Raw genomic sequence first — 22,790 nt, 5'->3', positions numbered from 1 at the left:
TATCACACCTGTGGTCACTGCAGCAGCAGGTGAATCCACTTTGTCCAAAAGGGATCTATTCCATTCAATTGCAAATTATCTAGATAAGACAGAGAACTGCAGCACGGGGACATAGCCGAGTTGGTCAGGTTGAGTGGTGATGAGTTTGCTATTTGGATGAATAAAGAAAGTCAAAAGTGTGAAAGATAAAAAACAAAAGGAGGAAGTGTGAAAAGTGAATGGGCCAAATTGAGGTGCATATGAAGACGTATGCTTTCTTCCAATTCATTAAATCGGGCTAATATGAATCAGGTGAATTGAGTTCTGCTTTTGGAAACTGGGTTAAGAAGGGGTGCACCGTTCCTGGAGGTACTGCAATACCAGGTCAATGCGTGGAGTGGACAGAGCAAGCTCTTTTTCCATCTCCCTGTTCTAAAAATCCATTTAATATATGGTCCCCAGATAGGGGACGTATCAGATATTAAACTGATAAGAACAGATACTACACTTGATCTTAGCCAAAAGGCCGAGAAGCGATAACCAGAATTGGTTTGGGCCTCGAGTGGCACCCTGGCCTATGCCGGACACATCTTAGGGAGAGAGAGCGAGAGGGAGACAAACCCACGCCTACACAAGACATTTTGTCACCCAAGCCAACCCTTGAAAAGGCTGCTTTGCAGAGCCAAAACAAGAAGAATGGTGCGTTTTGCAGCCGCCGCCCACTGCAATGAATCTGAATAACTCCTCCTTTAGGGCGCAAGCAACTCCCCTCCCCCTTGCAGTCTTTCCAATTCACGATACAAAAAGACGGACAGGACAGGTTGCCTGACTTTCCGTCACTGCCACCCTTTGCCATCCTTACCCGTAGAAAGCCCTTTCATCATCCCCAAACCCTAATCTTTTCCCTTTCCTTCCCAGCCCCCAAACCCTGCCCTCTGTACCTTTCTCACCACCCGCTTCCCTTCTCCTGTCATCCCCCTACCACCCGGGAAAAAAAGAGATTGCCCCCTCCTTCCACTAGCCCACCCTCCCACCCAAAGAACAACTTCTTCTGCGCAGCTTGTTTTCTAGGCAGCAGCGCTATTGTGATGTCATCGGGGGGCATTGTGACAAGCCGCCAGTGTTCCGTCTCTTCATGTTGTGCACAGTTCAAACGGAAAATACATCAACAGGCAGACTACAGAAAAGCTTACTATCAAAGGTTAGAGGGGGGCTTTCTCAGAGGGCTTTTTACAGTTTTTCTATTCCCAATTAGCCGTTTAAGTGTACTTATTGAAAGTAGTAATTCTTTCATAGGCCGCCCTTTCTTAGTATTTGACGTTCCTTATATTGCGGTATGAGGCTTCGCAGTAGGTTGCAAACATTCATCACCCATGACTGTCCCCAATTGAGCTCAGAAGCTCAATGTCTATCATGACCTCTCTTTTAGAATGTCCAAGAGCAAGCAAACTATTCCTCCAGGAGAGGGCGCCAACAGACTACTAAAGAGATCATCATTACTCAAAGAAAACCCCAAAAACCAATGCATGATAGGAATAAACAGGTAACTTTCTTTGGAGTGGAAGCGGAGAGATCGCACCAGATGCCAATTCTAGATGTTATCACACCTGTGGTCACTGCAGCAGCAGGTGAATCCACTTTGTCCAAAAGGGATCTATTCCATTCAATTGCAAATGATCTAGATAAGACAGAGAACTGCAGCACGGGGACATAGCCGAGTTGGTCAGGTTGAGTGGTGATGAGTTTGCTATTTGGATGAATAAAGAAAGTCAAAAGTGTGAAAGATAAAAAACAAAAGGAGGAAGTGTGAAAAGTGAATGGGCCAAATTGAGGTGCATATGAAGACGTATGCTTTCTTCCAATTCATTAAATCGGGCTAATATGAATCAGGTGAATTGAGTTCTGCTTTTGGAAACTGGGTTAAGAAGGGGTGCACCGTTCCTGGAGGTACTGCAATACCAGGTCAATGCGTGGAGTGGACAGAGCAAGCTCTTTTTCCATCTCCCTGTTCTAAAAATCCATTTAATATATGGTCCCCAGATAGGGGACGTATCAGATATTAAACTGATAAGAACAGATACTACACTTGATCTTAGCCAAAAGGCCGAGAAGCGATAACCAGAATTGGTTTGGGCCTCGAGTGGCACCCTGGCCTATGCCGGACACATCTTAGGGAGAGAGAGCGAGAGGGAGACAAACCCACGCCTACACAAGACATTTTGTCACCCAAGCCAACCCTTGAAAAGGCTGCTTTGCAGAGCCAAAACAAGAAGAATGGTGCGTTTTGCAGCCGCCGCCCACTGCAATGAATCTGAATAACTCCTCCTTTAGGGCGCAAGCAACTCCCCTCCCCCTTGCAGTCTTTCCAATTCACGATACAAAAAGACGGACAGGACAGGTTGCCTGACTTTCCGTCACTGCCACCCTTTGCCATCCTTACCCGTAGAAAGCCCTTTCATCATCCCCAAACCCTAATCTTTTCCCTTTCCTTCCCAGCCCCCAAACCCTGCCCTCTGTACCTTTCTCACCACCCGCTTCCCTTCTCCTGTCATCCCCCTACCACCCGGGAAAAAAAGAGATTGCCCCCTCCTTCCACTAGCCCACCCTCCCACCCAAAGAACAACTTCTTCTGCGCAGCTTGTTTTCTAGGCAGCAGCGCTATTGTGATGTCATCGGGGGGCATTGTGACAAGCCGCCAGTGTTCCGTCTCTTCATGTTGTGCACAGTTCAAACGGAAAATACATCAACAGGCAGACTACAGAAAAGCTTACTATCAAAGGTTAGAGGGGGGCTTTCTCAGAGGGCTTTTTACAGTTTTTCTATTCCCAATTAGCCGTTTAAGTGTACTTATTGAAAGTAGTAATTCTTTCATAGGCCGCCCTTTCTTAGTATTTGACGTTCCTTATATTGCGGTATGAGGCTTCGCAGTAGGTTGCAAACATTCATCACCCATGACTGTCCCCAATTGAGCTCAGAAGCTCAATGTCTATCATGACCTCTCTTTTAGAATGTCCAAGAGCAAGCAAACTATTCCTCCAGGAGAGGGCGCCAACAGACTACTAAAGAGATCATCATTACTCAAAGAAAACCCCAAAAACCAATGCATGATAGGAATAAACAGGTAACTTTCTTTGGAGTGGAAGCGGAGAGATCGCACCAGATGCCAATTCTAGATGTTATCACACCTGTGGTCACTGCAGCAGCAGGTGAATCCACTTTGTCCAAAAGGGATCTATTCCATTCAATTGCAAATGATCTAGATAAGACAGAGAACTGCAGCACGGGGACATAGCCGAGTTGGTCAGGTTGAGTGGTGATGAGTTTGCTATTTGGATGAATAAAGAAAGTCAAAAGTGTGAAAGATAAAAAACAAAAGGAGGAAGTGTGAAAAGTGAATGGGCCAAATTGAGGTGCATATGAAGACGTATGCTTTCTTCCAATTCATTAAATCGGGCTAATATGAATCAGGTGAATTGAGTTCTGCTTTTGGAAACTGGGTTAAGAAGGGGTGCACCGTTCCTGGAGGTACTGCAATACCAGGTCAATGCGTGGAGTGGACAGAGCAAGCTCTTTTTCCATCTCCCTGTTCTAAAAATCCATTTAATATATGGTCCCCAGATAGGGGACGTATCAGATATTAAACTGATAAGAACAGATACTACACTTGATCTTAGCCAAAAGGCCGAGAAGCGATAACCAGAATTGGTTTGGGCCTCGAGTGGCACCCTGGCCTATGCCGGACACATCTTAGGGAGAGAGAGCGAGAGGGAGACAAACCCACGCCTACACAAGACATTTTGTCACCCAAGCCAACCCTTGAAAAGGCTGCTTTGCAGAGCCAAAACAAGAAGAATGGTGCGTTTTGCAGCCGCCGCCCACTGCAATGAATCTGAATAACTCCTCCTTTAGGGCGCAAGCAACTCCCCTCCCCCTTGCAGTCTTTCCAATTCACGATACAAAAAGACGGACAGGACAGGTTGCCTGACTTTCCGTCACTGCCACCCTTTGCCATCCTTACCCGTAGAAAGCCCTTTCATCATCCCCAAACCCTAATCTTTTCCCTTTCCTTCCCAGCCCCCAAACCCTGCCCTCTGTACCTTTCTCACCACCCGCTTCCCTTCTCCTGTCATCCCCCTACCACCCGGGAAAAAAAGAGATTGCCCCCTCCTTCCACTAGCCCACCCTCCCACCCAAAGAACAACTTCTTCTGCGCAGCTTGTTTTCTAGGCAGCAGCGCTATTGTGATGTCATCGGGGGGCATTGTGACAAGCCGCCAGTGTTCCGTCTCTTCATGTTGTGCACAGTTCAAACGGAAAATACATCAACAGGCAGACTACAGAAAAGCTTACTATCAAAGGTTAGAGGGGGGCTTTCTCAGAGGGCTTTTTACAGTTTTTCTATTCCCAATTAGCCGTTTAAGTGTACTTATTGAAAGTAGTAATTCTTTCATAGGCCGCCCTTTCTTAGTATTTGACGTTCCTTATATTGCGGTATGAGGCTTCGCAGTAGGTTGCAAACATTCATCACCCATGACTGTCCCCAATTGAGCTCAGAAGCTCAATGTCTATCATGACCTCTCTTTTAGAATGTCCAAGAGCAAGCAAACTATTCCTCCAGGAGAGGGCGCCAACAGACTACTAAAGAGATCATCATTACTCAAAGAAAACCCCAAAAACCAATGCATGATAGGAATAAACAGGTAACTTTCTTTGGAGTGGAAGCGGAGAGATCGCACCAGATGCCAATTCTAGATGTTATCACACCTGTGGTCACTGCAGCAGCAGGTGAATCCACTTTGTCCAAAAGGGATCTATTCCATTCAATTGCAAATGATCTAGATAAGACAGAGAACTGCAGCACGGGGACATAGCCGAGTTGGTCAGGTTGAGTGGTGATGAGTTTGCTATTTGGATGAATAAAGAAAGTCAAAAGTGTGAAAGATAAAAAACAAAAGGAGGAAGTGTGAAAAGTGAATGGGCCAAATTGAGGTGCATATGAAGACGTATGCTTTCTTCCAATTCATTAAATCGGGCTAATATGAATCAGGTGAATTGAGTTCTGCTTTTGGAAACTGGGTTAAGAAGGGGTGCACCGTTCCTGGAGGTACTGCAATACCAGGTCAATGCGTGGAGTGGACAGAGCAAGCTCTTTTTCCATCTCCCTGTTCTAAAAATCCATTTAATATATGGTCCCCAGATAGGGGACGTATCAGATATTAAACTGATAAGAACAGATACTACACTTGATCTTAGCCAAAAGGCCGAGAAGCGATAACCAGAATTGGTTTGGGCCTCGAGTGGCACCCTGGCCTATGCCGGACACATCTTAGGGAGAGAGAGCGAGAGGGAGACAAACCCACGCCTACACAAGACATTTTGTCACCCAAGCCAACCCTTGAAAAGGCTGCTTTGCAGAGCCAAAACAAGAAGAATGGTGCGTTTTGCAGCCGCCGCCCACTGCAATGAATCTGAATAACTCCTCCTTTAGGGCGCAAGCAACTCCCCTCCCCCTTGCAGTCTTTCCAATTCACGATACAAAAAGACGGACAGGACAGGTTGCCTGACTTTCCGTCACTGCCACCCTTTGCCATCCTTACCCGTAGAAAGCCCTTTCATCATCCCCAAACCCTAATCTTTTCCCTTTCCTTCCCAGCCCCCAAACCCTGCCCTCTGTACCTTTCTCACCACCCGCTTCCCTTCTCCTGTCATCCCCCTACCACCCGGGAAAAAAAGAGATTGCCCCCTCCTTCCACTAGCCCACCCTCCCACCCAAAGAACAACTTCTTCTGCGCAGCTTGTTTTCTAGGCAGCAGCGCTATTGTGATGTCATCGGGGGGCATTGTGACAAGCCGCCAGTGTTCCGTCTCTTCATGTTGTGCACAGTTCAAACGGAAAATACATCAACAGGCAGACTACAGAAAAGCTTACTATCAAAGGTTAGAGGGGGGCTTTCTCAGAGGGCTTTTTACAGTTTTTCTATTCCCAATTAGCCGTTTAAGTGTACTTATTGAAAGTAGTAATTCTTTCATAGGCCGCCCTTTCTTAGTATTTGACGTTCCTTATATTGCGGTATGAGGCTTCGCAGTAGGTTGCAAACATTCATCACCCATGACTGTCCCCAATTGAGCTCAGAAGCTCAATGTCTATCATGACCTCTCTTTTAGAATGTCCAAGAGCAAGCAAACTATTCCTCCAGGAGAGGGCGCCAACAGACTACTAAAGAGATCATCATTACTCAAAGAAAACCCCAAAAACCAATGCATGATAGGAATAAACAGGTAACTTTCTTTGGAGTGGAAGCGGAGAGATCGCACCAGATGCCAATTCTAGATGTTATCACACCTGTGGTCACTGCAGCAGCAGGTGAATCCACTTTGTCCAAAAGGGATCTATTCCATTCAATTGCAAATGATCTAGATAAGACAGAGAACTGCAGCACGGGGACATAGCCGAGTTGGTCAGGTTGAGTGGTGATGAGTTTGCTATTTGGATGAATAAAGAAAGTCAAAAGTGTGAAAGATAAAAAACAAAAGGAGGAAGTGTGAAAAGTGAATGGGCCAAATTGAGGTGCATATGAAGACGTATGCTTTCTTCCAATTCATTAAATCGGGCTAATATGAATCAGGTGAATTGAGTTCTGCTTTTGGAAACTGGGTTAAGAAGGGGTGCACCGTTCCTGGAGGTACTGCAATACCAGGTCAATGCGTGGAGTGGACAGAGCAAGCTCTTTTTCCATCTCCCTGTTCTAAAAATCCATTTAATATATGGTCCCCAGATAGGGGACGTATCAGATATTAAACTGATAAGAACAGATACTACACTTGATCTTAGCCAAAAGGCCGAGAAGCGATAACCAGAATTGGTTTGGGCCTCGAGTGGCACCCTGGCCTATGCCGGACACATCTTAGGGAGAGAGAGCGAGAGGGAGACAAACCCACGCCTACACAAGACATTTTGTCACCCAAGCCAACCCTTGAAAAGGCTGCTTTGCAGAGCCAAAACAAGAAGAATGGTGCGTTTTGCAGCCGCCGCCCACTGCAATGAATCTGAATAACTCCTCCTTTAGGGCGCAAGCAACTCCCCTCCCCCTTGCAGTCTTTCCAATTCACGATACAAAAAGACGGACAGGACAGGTTGCCTGACTTTCCGTCACTGCCACCCTTTGCCATCCTTACCCGTAGAAAGCCCTTTCATCATCCCCAAACCCTAATCTTTTCCCTTTCCTTCCCAGCCCCCAAACCCTGCCCTCTGTACCTTTCTCACCACCCGCTTCCCTTCTCCTGTCATCCCCCTACCACCCGGGAAAAAAAGAGATTGCCCCCTCCTTCCACTAGCCCACCCTCCCACCCAAAGAACAACTTCTTCTGCGCAGCTTGTTTTCTAGGCAGCAGCGCTATTGTGATGTCATCGGGGGGCATTGTGACAAGCCGCCAGTGTTCCGTCTCTTCATGTTGTGCACAGTTCAAACGGAAAATACATCAACAGGCAGACTACAGAAAAGCTTACTATCAAAGGTTAGAGGGGGGCTTTCTCAGAGGGCTTTTTACAGTTTTTCTATTCCCAATTAGCCGTTTAAGTGTACTTATTGAAAGTAGTAATTCTTTCATAGGCCGCCCTTTCTTAGTATTTGACGTTCCTTATATTGCGGTATGAGGCTTCGCAGTAGGTTGCAAACATTCATCACCCATGACTGTCCCCAATTGAGCTCAGAAGCTCAATGTCTATCATGACCTCTCTTTTAGAATGTCCAAGAGCAAGCAAACTATTCCTCCAGGAGAGGGCGCCAACAGACTACTAAAGAGATCATCATTACTCAAAGAAAACCCCAAAAACCAATGCATGATAGGAATAAACAGGTAACTTTCTTTGGAGTGGAAGCGGAGAGATCGCACCAGATGCCAATTCTAGATGTTATCACACCTGTGGTCACTGCAGCAGCAGGTGAATCCACTTTGTCCAAAAGGGATCTATTCCATTCAATTGCAAATGATCTAGATAAGACAGAGAACTGCAGCACGGGGACATAGCCGAGTTGGTCAGGTTGAGTGGTGATGAGTTTGCTATTTGGATGAATAAAGAAAGTCAAAAGTGTGAAAGATAAAAAACAAAAGGAGGAAGTGTGAAAAGTGAATGGGCCAAATTGAGGTGCATATGAAGACGTATGCTTTCTTCCAATTCATTAAATCGGGCTAATATGAATCAGGTGAATTGAGTTCTGCTTTTGGAAACTGGGTTAAGAAGGGGTGCACCGTTCCTGGAGGTACTGCAATACCAGGTCAATGCGTGGAGTGGACAGAGCAAGCTCTTTTTCCATCTCCCTGTTCTAAAAATCCATTTAATATATGGTCCCCAGATAGGGGACGTATCAGATATTAAACTGATAAGAACAGATACTACACTTGATCTTAGCCAAAAGGCCGAGAAGCGATAACCAGAATTGGTTTGGGCCTCGAGTGGCACCCTGGCCTATGCCGGACACATCTTAGGGAGAGAGAGCGAGAGGGAGACAAACCCACGCCTACACAAGACATTTTGTCACCCAAGCCAACCCTTGAAAAGGCTGCTTTGCAGAGCCAAAACAAGAAGAATGGTGCGTTTTGCAGCCGCCGCCCACTGCAATGAATCTGAATAACTCCTCCTTTAGGGCGCAAGCAACTCCCCTCCCCCTTGCAGTCTTTCCAATTCACGATACAAAAAGACGGACAGGACAGGTTGCCTGACTTTCCGTCACTGCCACCCTTTGCCATCCTTACCCGTAGAAAGCCCTTTCATCATCCCCAAACCCTAATCTTTTCCCTTTCCTTCCCAGCCCCCAAACCCTGCCCTCTGTACCTTTCTCACCACCCGCTTCCCTTCTCCTGTCATCCCCCTACCACCCGGGAAAAAAAGAGATTGCCCCCTCCTTCCACTAGCCCACCCTCCCACCCAAAGAACAACTTCTTCTGCGCAGCTTGTTTTCTAGGCAGCAGCGCTATTGTGATGTCATCGGGGGGCATTGTGACAAGCCGCCAGTGTTCCGTCTCTTCATGTTGTGCACAGTTCAAACGGAAAATACATCAACAGGCAGACTACAGAAAAGCTTACTATCAAAGGTTAGAGGGGGGCTTTCTCAGAGGGCTTTTTACAGTTTTTCTATTCCCAATTAGCCGTTTAAGTGTACTTATTGAAAGTAGTAATTCTTTCATAGGCCGCCCTTTCTTAGTATTTGACGTTCCTTATATTGCGGTATGAGGCTTCGCAGTAGGTTGCAAACATTCATCACCCATGACTGTCCCCAATTGAGCTCAGAAGCTCAATGTCTATCATGACCTCTCTTTTAGAATGTCCAAGAGCAAGCAAACTATTCCTCCAGGAGAGGGCGCCAACAGACTACTAAAGAGATCATCATTACTCAAAGAAAACCCCAAAAACCAATGCATGATAGGAATAAACAGGTAACTTTCTTTGGAGTGGAAGCGGAGAGATCGCACCAGATGCCAATTCTAGATGTTATCACACCTGTGGTCACTGCAGCAGCAGGTGAATCCACTTTGTCCAAAAGGGATCTATTCCATTCAATTGCAAATGATCTAGATAAGACAGAGAACTGCAGCACGGGGACATAGCCGAGTTGGTCAGGTTGAGTGGTGATGAGTTTGCTATTTGGATGAATAAAGAAAGTCAAAAGTGTGAAAGATAAAAAACAAAAGGAGGAAGTGTGAAAAGTGAATGGGCCAAATTGAGGTGCATATGAAGACGTATGCTTTCTTCCAATTCATTAAATCGGGCTAATATGAATCAGGTGAATTGAGTTCTGCTTTTGGAAACTGGGTTAAGAAGGGGTGCACCGTTCCTGGAGGTACTGCAATACCAGGTCAATGCGTGGAGTGGACAGAGCAAGCTCTTTTTCCATCTCCCTGTTCTAAAAATCCATTTAATATATGGTCCCCAGATAGGGGACGTATCAGATATTAAACTGATAAGAACAGATACTACACTTGATCTTAGCCAAAAGGCCGAGAAGCGATAACCAGAATTGGTTTGGGCCTCGAGTGGCACCCTGGCCTATGCCGGACACATCTTAGGGAGAGAGAGCGAGAGGGAGACAAACCCACGCCTACACAAGACATTTTGTCACCCAAGCCAACCCTTGAAAAGGCTGCTTTGCAGAGCCAAAACAAGAAGAATGGTGCGTTTTGCAGCCGCCGCCCACTGCAATGAATCTGAATAACTCCTCCTTTAGGGCGCAAGCAACTCCCCTCCCCCTTGCAGTCTTTCCAATTCACGATACAAAAAGACGGACAGGACAGGTTGCCTGACTTTCCGTCACTGCCACCCTTTGCCATCCTTACCCGTAGAAAGCCCTTTCATCATCCCCAAACCCTAATCTTTTCCCTTTCCTTCCCAGCCCCCAAACCCTGCCCTCTGTACCTTTCTCACCACCCGCTTCCCTTCTCCTGTCATCCCCCTACCACCCGGGAAAAAAAGAGATTGCCCCCTCCTTCCACTAGCCCACCCTCCCACCCAAAGAACAACTTCTTCTGCGCAGCTTGTTTTCTAGGCAGCAGCGCTATTGTGATGTCATCGGGGGGCATTGTGACAAGCCGCCAGTGTTCCGTCTCTTCATGTTGTGCACAGTTCAAACGGAAAATACATCAACAGGCAGACTACAGAAAAGCTTACTATCAAAGGTTAGAGGGGGGCTTTCTCAGAGGGCTTTTTACAGTTTTTCTATTCCCAATTAGCCGTTTAAGTGTACTTATTGAAAGTAGTAATTCTTTCATAGGCCGCCCTTTCTTAGTATTTGACGTTCCTTATATTGCGGTATGAGGCTTCGCAGTAGGTTGCAAACATTCATCACCCATGACTGTCCCCAATTGAGCTCAGAAGCTCAATGTCTATCATGACCTCTCTTTTAGAATGTCCAAGAGCAAGCAAACTATTCCTCCAGGAGAGGGCGCCAACAGACTACTAAAGAGATCATCATTACTCAAAGAAAACCCCAAAAACCAATGCATGATAGGAATAAACAGGTAACTTTCTTTGGAGTGGAAGCGGAGAGATCGCACCAGATGCCAATTCTAGATGTTATCACACCTGTGGTCACTGCAGCAGCAGGTGAATCCACTTTGTCCAAAAGGGATCTATTCCATTCAATTGCAAATGATCTAGATAAGACAGAGAACTGCAGCACGGGGACATAGCCGAGTTGGTCAGGTTGAGTGGTGATGAGTTTGCTATTTGGATGAATAAAGAAAGTCAAAAGTGTGAAAGATAAAAAACAAAAGGAGGAAGTGTGAAAAGTGAATGGGCCAAATTGAGGTGCATATGAAGACGTATGCTTTCTTCCAATTCATTAAATCGGGCTAATATGAATCAGGTGAATTGAGTTCTGCTTTTGGAAACTGGGTTAAGAAGGGGTGCACCGTTCCTGGAGGTACTGCAATACCAGGTCAATGCGTGGAGTGGACAGAGCAAGCTCTTTTTCCATCTCCCTGTTCTAAAAATCCATTTAATATATGGTCCCCAGATAGGGGACGTATCAGATATTAAACTGATAAGAACAGATACTACACTTGATCTTAGCCAAAAGGCCGAGAAGCGATAACCAGAATTGGTTTGGGCCTCGAGTGGCACCCTGGCCTATGCCGGACACATCTTAGGGAGAGAGAGCGAGAGGGAGACAAACCCACGCCTACACAAGACATTTTGTCACCCAAGCCAACCCTTGAAAAGGCTGCTTTGCAGAGCCAAAACAAGAAGAATGGTGCGTTTTGCAGCCGCCGCCCACTGCAATGAATCTGAATAACTCCTCCTTTAGGGCGCAAGCAACTCCCCTCCCCCTTGCAGTCTTTCCAATTCACGATACAAAAAGACGGACAGGACAGGTTGCCTGACTTTCCGTCACTGCCACCCTTTGCCATCCTTACCCGTAGAAAGCCCTTTCATCATCCCCAAACCCTAATCTTTTCCCTTTCCTTCCCAGCCCCCAAACCCTGCCCTCTGTACCTTTCTCACCACCCGCTTCCCTTCTCCTGTCATCCCCCTACCACCCGGGAAAAAAAGAGATTGCCCCCTCCTTCCACTAGCCCACCCTCCCACCCAAAGAACAACTTCTTCTGCGCAGCTTGTTTTCTAGGCAGCAGCGCTATTGTGATGTCATCGGGGGGCATTGTGACAAGCCGCCAGTGTTCCGTCTCTTCATGTTGTGCACAGTTCAAACGGAAAATACATCAACAGGCAGACTACAGAAAAGCTTACTATCAAAGGTTAGAGGGGGGCTTTCTCAGAGGGCTTTTTACAGTTTTTCTATTCCCAATTAGCCGTTTAAGTGTACTTATTGAAAGTAGTAATTCTTTCATAGGCCGCCCTTTCTTAGTATTTGACGTTCCTTATATTGCGGTATGAGGCTTCGCAGTAGGTTGCAAACATTCATCACCCATGACTGTCCCCAATTGAGCTCAGAAGCTCAATGTCTATCATGACCTCTCTTTTAGAATGTCCAAGAGCAAGCAAACTATTCCTCCAGGAGAGGGCGCCAACAGACTACTAAAGAGATCATCATTACTCAAAGAAAACCCCAAAAACCAATGCATGATAGGAATAAACAGGTAACTTTCTTTGGAGTGGAAGCGGAGAGATCGCACCAGATGCCAATTCTAGATGTTATCACACCTGTGGTCACTGCAGCAGCAGGTGAATCCACTTTGTCCAAAAGGGATCTATTCCATTCAATTGCAAATGATCTAGATAAGACAGAGAACTGCAGCACGGGGACATAGCCGAGTTGGTCAGGTTGAGTGGTGATGAGTTTGCTATTTGGATGAATAAAGAAAGTCAAAAGTGTGAAAGATAAAAAACAAAAGGAGGAAGTGTGAAAAGTGAATGGGCCAAATTGAGGTGCATATGAAGACGTATGCTTTCTTCCAATTCATTAAATCGGGCTAATATGAATCAGGTGAATTGAGTTCTGCTTTTGGAAACTGGGTTAAGAAGGGGTGCACCGTTCCTGGAGGTACTGCAATACCAGGTCAATGCGTGGAGTGGACAGAGCAAGCTCTTTTTCCATCTCCCTGTTCTAAAAATCCATTTAATATATGGTCCCCAGATAGGGGACGTATCAGATATTAAACTGATAAGAACAGATACTACACTTGATCTTAGCCAAAAGGCCGAGAAGCGATAACCAGAATTGGTTTGGGCCTCGAGTGGCACCCTGGCCTATGCCGGACACATCTTAGGGAGAGAGAGCGAGAGGGAGACAAACCCACGCCTACACAAGACATTTTGTCACCCAAGCCAACCCTTGAAAAGGCTGCTTTGCAGAGCCAAAACAAGAAGAATGGTGCGTTTTGCAGCCGCCGCCCACTGCAATGAATCTGAATAACTCCTCCTTTAGGGCGCAAGCAACTCCCCTCCCCCTTGCAGTCTTTCCAATTCACGATACAAAAAGACGGACAGGACAGGTTGCCTGACTTTCCGTCACTGCCACCCTTTGCCATCCTTACCCGTAGAAAGCCCTTTCATCATCCCCAAACCCTAATCTTTTCCCTTTCCTTCCCAGCCCCCAAACCCTGCCCTCTGTACCTTTCTCACCACCCGCTTCCCTTCTCCTGTCATCCCCCTACCACCCGGGAAAAAAAGAGATTGCCCCCTCCTTCCACTAGCCCACCCTCCCACCCAAAGAACAACTTCTTCTGCGCAGCTTGTTTTCTAGGCAGCAGCGCTATTGTGATGTCATCGGGGGGCATTGTGACAAGCCGCCAGTGTTCCGTCTCTTCATGTTGTGCACAGTTCAAACGGAAAATACATCAACAGGCAGACTACAGAAAAGCTTACTATCAAAGGTTAGAGGGGGGCTTTCTCAGAGGGCTTTTTACAGTTTTTCTATTCCCAATTAGCCGTTTAAGTGTACTTATTGAAAGTAGTAATTCTTTCATAGGCCGCCCTTTCTTAGTATTTGACGTTCCTTATATTGCGGTATGAGGCTTCGCAGTAGGTTGCAAACATTCATCACCCATGACTGTCCCCAATTGAGCTCAGAAGCTCAATGTCTATCATGACCTCTCTTTTAGAATGTCCAAGAGCAAGCAAACTATTCCTCCAGGAGAGGGCGCCAACAGACTACTAAAGAGATCATCATTACTCAAAGAAAACCCCAAAAACCAATGCATGATAGGAATAAACAGGTAACTTTCTTTGGAGTGGAAGCGGAGAGATCGCACCAGATGCCAATTCTAGATGTTATCACACCTGTGGTCACTGCAGCAGCAGGTGAATCCACTTTGTCCAAAAGGGATCTATTCCATTCAATTGCAAATGATCTAGATAAGACAGAGAACTGCAGCACGGGGACATAGCCGAGTTGGTCAGGTTGAGTGGTGATGAGTTTGCTATTTGGATGAATAAAGAAAGTCAAAAGTGTGAAAGATAAAAAACAAAAGGAGGAAGTGTGAAAAGTGAATGGGCCAAATTGAGGTGCATATGAAGACGTATGCTTTCTTCCAATTCATTAAATCGGGCTAATATGAATCAGGTGAATTGAGTTCTGCTTTTGGAAACTGGGTTAAGAAGGGGTGCACCGTTCCTGGAGGTACTGCAATACCAGGTCAATGCGTGGAGTGGACAGAGCAAGCTCTTTTTCCATCTCCCTGTTCTAAAAATCCATTTAATATATGGTCCCCAGATAGGGGACGTATCAGATATTAAACTGATAAGAACAGATACTACACTTGATCTTAGCCAAAAGGCCGAGAAGCGATAACCAGAATTGGTTTGGGCCTCGAGTGGCACCCTGGCCTATGCCGGACACATCTTAGGGAGAGAGAGCGAGAGGGAGACAAACCCACGCCTACACAAGACATTTTGTCACCCAAGCCAACCCTTGAAAAGGCTGCTTTGCAGAGCCAAAACAAGAAGAATGGTGCGTTTTGCAGCCGCCGCCCACTGCAATGAATCTGAATAACTCCTCCTTTAGGGCGCAAGCAACTCCCCTCCCCCTTGCAGTCTTTCCAATTCACGATACAAAAAGACGGACAGGACAGGTTGCCTGACTTTCCGTCACTGCCACCCTTTGCCATCCTTACCCGTAGAAAGCCCTTTCATCATCCCCAAGACCCTAATCTTTTCCCTTTCCTTCCCAGCCCCCAAACCCTGCCCTCTGTACCTTTCTCACCACCCGCTTCCCTTCTCCTGTCATCCCCCTACCACCCGGGAAAAAAAGAGATTGCCCCCTCCTTCCACTAGCCCACCCTCCCACCCAAAGAACAACTTCTTCTGCGCAGCTTGTTTTCTAGGCAGCAGCGCTATTGTGATGTCATCGGGGGGCATTGTGACAAGCCGCCAGTGTTCCGTCTCTTCATGTTGTGCACAGTTCAAACGGAAAATACATCAACAGGCAGACTACAGAAAAGCTTACTATCAAAGGTTAGAGGGGGGCTTTCTCAGAGGGCTTTTTACAGTTTTTCTATTCCCAATTAGCCGTTTAAGTGTACTTATTGAAAGTAGTAATTCTTTCATAGGCCGCCCTTTCTTAGTATTTGACGTTCCTTATATTGCGGTATGAGGCTTCGCAGTAGGTTGCAAACATTCATCACCCATGACTGTCCCCAATTGAGCTCAGAAGCTCAATGTCTATCATGACCTCTCTTTTAGAATGTCCAAGAGCAAGCAAACTATTCCTCCAGGAGAGGGCGCCAACAGACTACTAAAGAGATCATCATTACTCAAAGAAAACCCCAAAAACCAATGCATGATAGGAATAAACAGGTAACTTTCTTTGGAGTGGAAGCGGAGAGATCGCACCAGATGCCAATTCTAGATGTTATCACACCTGTGGTCACTGCAGCAGCAGGTGAATCCACTTTGTCCAAAAGGGATCTATTCCATTCAATTGCAAATGATCTAGATAAGACAGAGAACTGCAGCACGGGGACATAGCCGAGTTGGTCAGGTTGAGTGGTGATGAGTTTGCTATTTGGATGAATAAAGAAAGTCAAAAGTGTGAAAGATAAAAAACAAAAGGAGGAAGTGTGAAAAGTGAATGGGCCAAATTGAGGTGCATATGAAGACGTATGCTTTCTTCCAATTCATTAAATCGGGCTAATATGAATCAGGTGAATTGAGTTCTGCTTTTGGAAACTGGGTTAAGAAGGGGTGCACCGTTCCTGGAGGTACTGCAATACCAGGTCAATGCGTGGAGTGGACAGAGCAAGCTCTTTTTCCATCTCCCTGTTCTAAAAATCCATTTAATATATGGTCCCCAGATAGGGGACGTATCAGATATTAAACTGATAAGAACAGATACTACACTTGATCTTAGCCAAAAGGCCGAGAAGCGATAACCAGAATTGGTTTGGGCCTCGAGTGGCACCCTGGCCTATGCCGGACACATCTTAGGGAGAGAGAGCGAGAGGGAGACAAACCCACGCCTACACAAGACATTTTGTCACCCAAGCCAACCCTTGAAAAGGCTGCTTTGCAGAGCCAAAACAAGAAGAATGGTGCGTTTTGCAGCCGCCGCCCACTGCAATGAATCTGAATAACTCCTCCTTTAGGGCGCAAGCAACTCCCCTCCCCCTTGCAGTCTTTCCAATTCACGATACAAAAAGACGGACAGGACAGGTTGCCTGACTTTCCGTCACTGCCACCCTTTGCCATCCTTACCCGTAGAAAGCCCTTTCATCATCCCCAAACCCTAATCTTTTCCCTTTCCTTCCCAGCCCCCAAACCCTGCCCTCTGTACCTTTCTCACCACCCGCTTCCCTTCTCCTGTCATCCCCCTACCACCCGGGAAAAAAAGAGATTGCCCCCTCCTTCCACTAGCCCACCCTCCCACCCAAAGAACAACTTCTTCTGCGCAGCTTGTTTTCTAGGCAGCAGCGCTATTGTGATGTCATCGGGGGGCATTGTGACAAGCCGCCAGTGTTCCGTCTCTTCATGTTGTGCACAGTTCAAACGGAAAATACATCAACAGGCAGACTACAGAAAAGCTTACTATCAAAGGTTAGAGGGGGGCTTTCTCAGAGGGCTTTTTACAGTTTTTCTATTCCCAATTAGCCGTTTAAGTGTACTTATTGAAAGTAGTAATTCTTTCATAGGCCGCCCTTTCTTAGTATTTGACGTTCCTTATATTGCGGTATGAGGCTTCGCAGTAGGTTGCAAACATTCATCACCCATGACTGTCCCCAATTGAGCTCAGAAGCTCAATGTCTATCATGACCTCTCTTTTAGAATGTCCAAGAGCAAGCAAACTATTCCTCCAGGAGAGGGCGCCAACAGACTACTAAAGAGATCATCATTACTCAAAGAAAACCCCAAAAACCAATGCATGATAGGAATAAACAGGTAACTTTCTTTGGAGTGGAAGCGGAGAGATCGCACCAGATGCCAATTCTAGATGTTATCACACCTGTGGTCACTGCAGCAGCAGGTGAATCCACTTTGTCCAAAAGGGATCTATTCCATTCAATTGCAAATGATCTAGATAAGACAGAGAACTGCAGCACGGGGACATAGCCGAGTTGGTCAGGTTGAGTGGTGATGAGTTTGCTATTTGGATGAATAAAGAAAGTCAAAAGTGTGAAAGATAAAAAACAAAAGGAGGAAGTGTGAAAAGTGAATGGGCCAAATTGAGGTGCATATGAAGACGTATGCTTTCTTCCAATTCATTAAATCGGGCTAATATGAATCAGGTGAATTGAGTTCTGCTTTTGGAAACTGGGTTAAGAAGGGGTGCACCGTTCCTGGAGGTACTGCAATACCAGGTCAATGCGTGGAGTGGACAGAGCAAGCTCTTTTTCCATCTCCCTGTTCTAAAAATCCATTTAATATATGGTCCCCAGATAGGGGACGTATCAGATATTAAACTGATAAGAAACAGATACTACACTTGATCTTAGCCAAAAGGCCGAGAAGCGATAACCAGAATTGGTTTGGGCCTCGAGTGGCACCCTGGCCTATGCCGGACACATCTTAGGGAGAGAGAGCGAGAGGGAGACAAACCCACGCCTACACAAGACATTTTGTCACCCAAGCCAACCCTTGAAAGGCTGCTTTGCAGAGCCAAAACAAGAAGAATGGTGCGTTTTGCAGCCGCCGCCCACTGCAATGAATCTGAATAACTCCTCCTTTAGGGCGCAAGCAACTCCCCTCCCCCTTGCAGTCTTTCCAATTCACGATACAAAAAGACGGACAGGACAGGTTGCCTGACTTTCCGTCACCTGCCACCCTTTGCCATCCCTTACCCGTAGAAAGCCCTTTCATCATCCCCAAACCCTAATCTTTTCCCTTTCCTTCCCAGCCCCCAAACCCTGCCCTCTGTACCTTTCTCACCACCCCGCTTCCCTTCTCCTGTCATCCCCCTACCACCCGGGAAAAAAAGAGATTGCCCCCTCCTTCCACTAGCCCACCCTCCCACCCAAAGAACAACTTCTTCTGCGCAGCTTGTTTTCTAGGCAGCAGCGCTATTGTGATGTCATCGGGGCATTGTGACAAGCCGCCAGTGTTCCGTCTCTTCATGTTGTGCACACAGTTCAAACGGAAAATACATCAACAGGCAGACTACAGAAAAGCTTACTATCAAAGGTTAGAGGGGGGCTTTCTCAGAGGGCTTTTTACAGTTTTTCTATTCCAATTAGCCGTTTAAGTGTACTTATTGAAAGTAGTAATTCTTTCATAGGCCGCCCTTTCTTTGTATTTGACGTTCTTATATTGCGGTATGAGGCTTCGCAGTAGGTTGCAAACATTCATCACCCATGACTGTCCCCAATTGAGCTCAGAAGCTCAATGGTCTATCATGACCTCTCTTTTAGAATGTCCAAGAGCAAGCAAACTATTCCTCCAGGAGAGGGCGCCAACAGACTACTAAAGAGATCATCATTACTCAAAGAAAACCCCAAAAACCCAATGCATGATAGGAATAAACAGGTAACTTTCTTTGGAGTGGAGCGGAGAGATCGCACCAGATGCCAATTTCTAGATGTTATCACACCTGTGGTCACTGCAAGCAGCAGGTGAAATCCACTTTGTCCAAAAGGGATCTATTCCATTCAATTGCAAATGATCTAGATAAGACAGAGGAACTGCAGCACGGGGACATAGCCGAGTTGGTCAGGTTGAGTGGTGATGAGATTTGCTATTTGGATGAATAAAGAAAGTCAAAAGTGTGAAAGATAAAAAACAAAAGGAGGAAGTGTGAAAGTGAAATGGGCCAAATTGAGGTGCATATGAAGACGTATGCTTTCTCTCAATTCATTAAATCGGGCTAATATGAATCAGGTGAATTGAGTTCTGCTTTTGGAAACTGGGTTAAGAAGGGGTGCACCGTTCCTGGAGGTACTGCAATACCAGGTCAATGCGTGGAGTGGACAGAGCAAGCTCTTTTTCCATCTCCCTGTTCTAAAAATCCATTTAATATATGGTCCCCAGATAGGGGACGTATCAGATATTAAACTGATAAGAACAGATACTACACTTGATCTTAGCCAAAAGGCCCGAGAAGCGATAACCAGAATTGGTTTGGGCCTCGAGTGGCACCCTGGCCTATGCCGGACACATCTTAGGGAGAGAGAGCGAGAGGGAGACAAACCCACGCCTACACAAGACATTTTGTCACCCAAGCCAACCCTTGAAAAGGCTGCTTTGCAGAGCCAAAACAAGAAGAATGGTGCGTTTTGCAGCCGCCGCCCCACTGCAATGAATCTGAATAACTCCTCCTTTAGGGCGCAAGCAACTCCCCTCCCCCTTGCAGTCTTTCCAATTCACGATACAAAAAAGACGGACAGGACAGGTTGCCTGACTTTCCGTCACTGCCACCCTTTGCCATCCTTACCCGTAGAAAGCCCTTTCATCATCCCCAAACCCTAAGTCTTTTCCCTTTCCTTCCCAGCCCCCAAACCCTGCCCTCTGTACCTTTCTCACCACCCGCGTCCCTTCTCCTGTCATCCCCTACCACCCGGGAAAAAAAGAGATTGCCCCCTCTTCCACTAGCCCACCCTCCCACCCAAAGAACAACTTCTTCTGCGCAGCTTGTTTTCTAGGCAGCAGCGCTATTGTGATGTCATCGGGGGGCATTGTGACAAGCCGCCAGTGTTCCGTCTCTTCATGTTGTGCACAGTCAAACGGAAAATACATCAACAGGCAGACTACAGAAAAGCTTACTATCAAAGGTTAGAGGGGGCTTTCTCAGAGGGCTTTTTACAGTTTTTCTATTCCCAATTAGCCGTTTAAGTGTACTTATTGAAAGTAGTAATTCTTTCATAGGCCGCCCTTTCTTAGTATTTGACGTTCCTTATATTGCGGTATGAGGCTTCGCAGTAGGTTGCAAACATTCATCACCCATGACTGTCCCCAATTGAGCTCAGAAGCTCAATGTCTATCATGACCTCTCTTTTAGAATGTCCAAGAGCAAGCAAACTATTCCTCCAGGAGAGGGCGCCAACAGACTACTAAAGAGATCATCATTACTCAAAGAAAACCCCAAAAACCAATGCATGATAGGAATAAACAGGTAACTTTCTTTGGAGTGGAAGCGGAGAGATCGCACCAGATGCCAATTCTAGATGTTATCACACCTGTGGTCACTGCAGCAGCAGGTGAATCCACTTTGTCCAAAAGGGATCTATTCCATTCAATTGCAAATGATCTAGATAAGACAGAGAACTGCAGCACGGGGACATAGCCGAGTTGGTCAGGTTGAGTGGTGATGAGTTTGCTATTTGGATGAATAAAGAAAGTCAAAAGTGTGAAAGATAAAAAACAAAAGGAGGAAGTGTGAAAAGTGAATGGGCCAAATTGAGGTGCATATGAAGACGTATGCTTTCTTCCAATTCATTAAATCGGGCTAATATGAATCAGGTGAATTGAGTTCTGCTTTTGGAAACTGGGTTAAGAAGGGGTGCACCGTTCCTGGAGGTACTGCAATACCAGGTCAATGCGTGGAGTGGACAGAGCAAGCTCTTTTTCCATCTCCCTGTTCTAAAAATCCATTTAATATATGGTCCCCAGATAGGGGACGTATCAGATATTAAACTGATAAGAACAGATACTACACTTGATCTTAGCCAAAAGGCCGAGAAGCGATAACCAGAATTGGTTTGGGCCTCGAGTGGCACCCTGGCCTATGCCGGACACATCTTAGGGAGAGAGAGCGAGAGGGAGACAAACCCACGCCTACACAAGACATTTTGTCACCCAAGCCAACCCTTGAAAAGGCTGCTTTGCAGAGCCAAAACAAGAAGAATGGTGCGTTTTGCAGCCGCCGCCCACTGCAATGAATCTGAATAACTCCTCCTTTAGGGCGCAAGCAACTCCCCTCCCCCTTGCAGTCTTTCCAATTCACGATACAAAAAGACGGACAGGACAGGTTGCCTGACTTTCCGTCACTGCCACCCTTTGCCATCCTTACCCGTAGAAAGCCCTTTCATCATCCCCAAACCCTAATCTTTTCCCTTTCCTTCCCAGCCCCCAAACCCTGCCCTCTGTACCTTTCTCACCACCCGCTTCCCTTCTCCTGTCATCCCCCTACCACCCGGGAAAAAAAGAGATTGCCCCCTCCTTCCACTAGCCCACCCTCCCACCCAAAGAACAACTTCTTCTGCGCAGCTTGTTTTCTAGGCAGCAGCGCTATTGTGATGTCATCGGGGGGCATTGTGACAAGCCGCCAGTGTTCCGTCTCTTCATGTTGTGCACAGTTCAAACGGAAAATACATCAACAGGCAGACTACAGAAAAGCTTACTATCAAAGGTTAGAGGGGGGCTTTCTCAGAGGGCTTTTTACAGTTTTTCTATTCCCAATTAGCCGTTTAAGTGTACTTATTGAAAGTAGTAATTCTTTCATAGGCCGCCCTTTCTTAGTATTTGACGTTCCTTATATTGCGGTATGAGGCTTCGCAGTAGGTTGCAAACATTCATCACCCATGACTGTCCCCAATTGAGCTCAGAAGCTCAATGTCTATCATGACCTCTCTTTTAGAATGTCCAAGAGCAAGCAAACTATTCCTCCAGGAGAGGGCGCCAACAGACTACTAAAGAGATCATCATTACTCAAAGAAAACCCCAAAAACCAATGCATGATAGGAATAAACAGGTAACTTTCTTTGGAGTGGAAGCGGAGAGATCGCACCAGATGCCAATTCTAGATGTTATCACACCTGTGGTCACTGCAGCAGCAGGTGAATCCACTTTGTCCAAAAGGGATCTATTCCATTCAATTGCAAATGATCTAGATAAGACAGAGAACTGCAGCACGGGGACATAGCCGAGTTGGTCAGGTTGAGTGGTGATGAGTTTGCTATTTGGATGAATAAAGAAAGTCAAAAGTGTGAAAGATAAAAAACAAAAGGAGGAAGTGTGAAAAGTGAATGGGCCAAATTGAGGTGCATATGAAGACGTATGCTTTCTTCCAATTCATTAAATCGGGCTAATATGAATCAGGTGAATTGAGTTCTGCTTTTGGAAACTGGGTTAAGAAGGGGTGCACCGTTCCTGGAGGTACTGCAATACCAGGTCAATGCGTGGAGTGGACAGAGCAAGCTCTTTTTCCATCTCCCTGTTCTAAAAATCCATTTAATATATGGTCCCCAGATAGGGGACGTATCAGATATTAAACTGATAAGAACAGATACTACACTTGATCTTAGCCAAAAGGCCGAGAAGCGATAACCAGAATTGGTTTGGGCCTCGAGTGGCACCCTGGCCTATGCCGGACACATCTTAGGGAGAGAGAGCGAGTGGGAGACAAACCCACGCCTACACAAGACATTTTGTCACCCAAGCCAACCCTTGAAAAGGCTGCTTTGCAGAGCCAAAACAAGAAGAATGGTGCGTTTTGCA

General features: G+C 46.3%; 15 non-coding genes across 15 annotated transcripts; all 15 read right to left on the bottom strand.

The window, feature by feature from the left end:
• Window positions 1–326: 326 nt before the first annotated feature.
• Window positions 327–517, bottom strand: LOC142266190 (U2 spliceosomal RNA). The gene has a single exon (XR_012732327.1). It is a non-coding gene; the product is annotated as a U2 spliceosomal RNA (small nuclear RNA).
• Window positions 518–1,904: 1,387 nt separating this feature from the next.
• Window positions 1,905–2,095, bottom strand: LOC142266189 (U2 spliceosomal RNA). The gene has a single exon (XR_012732326.1). It is a non-coding gene; the product is annotated as a U2 spliceosomal RNA (small nuclear RNA).
• A 1,387-nt stretch (window positions 2,096–3,482) lies between these two features.
• Window positions 3,483–3,673, bottom strand: LOC142266188 (U2 spliceosomal RNA). Its single transcript, XR_012732325.1, has one exon. It is a non-coding gene; the product is annotated as a U2 spliceosomal RNA (small nuclear RNA).
• Window positions 3,674–5,060: 1,387 nt separating this feature from the next.
• Window positions 5,061–5,251, bottom strand: LOC142266187 (U2 spliceosomal RNA). Its single transcript, XR_012732324.1, has one exon. It is a non-coding gene; the product is annotated as a U2 spliceosomal RNA (small nuclear RNA).
• Window positions 5,252–6,638: 1,387 nt separating this feature from the next.
• Window positions 6,639–6,829, bottom strand: LOC142266185 (U2 spliceosomal RNA). The gene has a single exon (XR_012732322.1). It is a non-coding gene; the product is annotated as a U2 spliceosomal RNA (small nuclear RNA).
• Window positions 6,830–8,216: 1,387 nt separating this feature from the next.
• On the bottom strand, window positions 8,217–8,407 carry LOC142266173 (U2 spliceosomal RNA). The gene has a single exon (XR_012732311.1). It is a non-coding gene; the product is annotated as a U2 spliceosomal RNA (small nuclear RNA).
• Window positions 8,408–9,794: 1,387 nt separating this feature from the next.
• On the bottom strand, window positions 9,795–9,985 carry LOC142266161 (U2 spliceosomal RNA). Its single transcript, XR_012732300.1, has one exon. It is a non-coding gene; the product is annotated as a U2 spliceosomal RNA (small nuclear RNA).
• A 1,387-nt stretch (window positions 9,986–11,372) lies between these two features.
• LOC142266148 (U2 spliceosomal RNA) lies at window positions 11,373–11,563 on the bottom strand. The gene has a single exon (XR_012732289.1). It is a non-coding gene; the product is annotated as a U2 spliceosomal RNA (small nuclear RNA).
• A 1,387-nt stretch (window positions 11,564–12,950) lies between these two features.
• LOC142266230 (U2 spliceosomal RNA) lies at window positions 12,951–13,141 on the bottom strand. The gene has a single exon (XR_012732363.1). It is a non-coding gene; the product is annotated as a U2 spliceosomal RNA (small nuclear RNA).
• Window positions 13,142–14,528: 1,387 nt separating this feature from the next.
• LOC142266218 (U2 spliceosomal RNA) lies at window positions 14,529–14,719 on the bottom strand. Its single transcript, XR_012732352.1, has one exon. It is a non-coding gene; the product is annotated as a U2 spliceosomal RNA (small nuclear RNA).
• Window positions 14,720–16,107: 1,388 nt separating this feature from the next.
• LOC142266206 (U2 spliceosomal RNA) lies at window positions 16,108–16,298 on the bottom strand. Its single transcript, XR_012732341.1, has one exon. It is a non-coding gene; the product is annotated as a U2 spliceosomal RNA (small nuclear RNA).
• Window positions 16,299–17,685: 1,387 nt separating this feature from the next.
• Window positions 17,686–17,877, bottom strand: LOC142266183 (U2 spliceosomal RNA). Its single transcript, XR_012732320.1, has one exon. It is a non-coding gene; the product is annotated as a U2 spliceosomal RNA (small nuclear RNA).
• Window positions 17,878–19,270: 1,393 nt separating this feature from the next.
• LOC142266181 (U2 spliceosomal RNA) lies at window positions 19,271–19,462 on the bottom strand. The gene has a single exon (XR_012732319.1). It is a non-coding gene; the product is annotated as a U2 spliceosomal RNA (small nuclear RNA).
• Window positions 19,463–20,848: 1,386 nt separating this feature from the next.
• On the bottom strand, window positions 20,849–21,039 carry LOC142266194 (U2 spliceosomal RNA). Its single transcript, XR_012732330.1, has one exon. It is a non-coding gene; the product is annotated as a U2 spliceosomal RNA (small nuclear RNA).
• Window positions 21,040–22,426: 1,387 nt separating this feature from the next.
• Window positions 22,427–22,617, bottom strand: LOC142266142 (U2 spliceosomal RNA). The gene has a single exon (XR_012732283.1). It is a non-coding gene; the product is annotated as a U2 spliceosomal RNA (small nuclear RNA).
• Between the last annotated feature and the right edge of the window lie 173 nt (window positions 22,618–22,790).

This window comes from Anomaloglossus baeobatrachus, unplaced genomic scaffold (assembly GCF_048569485.1).
Source record: "Anomaloglossus baeobatrachus isolate aAnoBae1 unplaced genomic scaffold, aAnoBae1.hap1 Scaffold_2825, whole genome shotgun sequence".
NCBI lineage: Eukaryota > Metazoa > Chordata > Amphibia > Anura > Aromobatidae > Anomaloglossus > Anomaloglossus baeobatrachus.
This window is presented reverse-complemented; position numbering and strand designations above follow the sequence as displayed.